This window comes from Chrysochloris asiatica, unplaced genomic scaffold (genome assembly GCF_000296735.1).
Source record: "Chrysochloris asiatica unplaced genomic scaffold, ChrAsi1.0 scaffold00070, whole genome shotgun sequence".
In the NCBI taxonomy this organism is placed as follows: domain Eukaryota; kingdom Metazoa; phylum Chordata; class Mammalia; order Afrosoricida; family Chrysochloridae; genus Chrysochloris; species Chrysochloris asiatica.
The window spans coordinates 5,722,145-5,723,365 of NW_006408588.1; positions in this window are offsets into that span (position 1 = coordinate 5,722,145).

Below are 1,221 nucleotides of genomic sequence, written 5' to 3' on the forward strand. Positions count from 1 at the left end.
TGGAGTTTTTCCACCATTTCTTTCCACTGATGCAGTCAATTTGATTTTTTTGTATTACATTTTGTGAGTTTTATGTTCATAATTCTCTTTTATAATGTTTAAAAATAGTATTTGCAATGAAGAAGTCATTGGTCCTGAAACATTCATGTGATAACCAGTATCATTTCTGTCACCAAGACTCTATTTTCTGACTACTGATCTTCTTTGTTTCCCACGTTTGTATTCCAAACACCAATAATTATTGAAACATCTTGATTGAATGTTCGGTCAATTTCAGACTGACAAAGAATTATTCAATCTCACCATCTTTGGCTTTCGTGGTTGTTGCATAAATTTGGATAATAGTGGTATTAACAGGTCTTTCTTGTATGGGTATGGACATTATTCTATCACAAATAGCGATCAAAACAGATCTTGATATGTTCTTTTTGATGATGAATGTGACACCATATTTTTGTCAGATTCAAAATGGCTAATATCATTCCCAATTCAGCTCACTGATACCTAGGATATCAACATTTATTCATTCCAATTGATTTTTGAGAATATCCAATATTCCTAGATTCATAATTTGTACATTCTATGGTCCCATTATTAATGGATTTTTACAGCTGTTACTTTTCATTTTGATTGTGCCCTATCTGCAATTGAAGTTCCCAAAGTCACAGTCAACTCTACTTTGAGGAAGCAGCTCTTACACAGTTGTGTTTTGAGTGCCTTCCAACCTGAGGGGCTCACCTTCCAGCACTATATCTGACAATACTCTGGTTATCTGCATCAGGTTTTAGTATTCAGTATTCTGGTGCTGACAGTGTTCCAGAGCTATTCATAAGGTTTTCAGTGACTGAATACTTGCAAAATCCACCTTTCTTTCTTCCTGGTCTTTCTTCACCCCAAAGCTCAGCTGAAACCTGTCTACCATGTGTGACCCTGCTGGTATTTAAAGTACCCTTTGCATAGTTTCCAGAATCACAGCAATATGCAACCCACCACAGCACAACAAACTGACAGATGAGTAGTGGATATATATCAGTATATGTGTATACATCATAGTATTCAAAAGTTAATGGAATTAAAATATAATGGGATTTTTCTATATTTTTGAAGCCCCCTTATAAAATTTACTGTGAATAACATCCATTCATATATTTAGAAAGTTTTGCTTAGAGTGAACATTAGACCAAAATAAAGTTTATTTGACTATTGTTGTTGTTGTTAAGT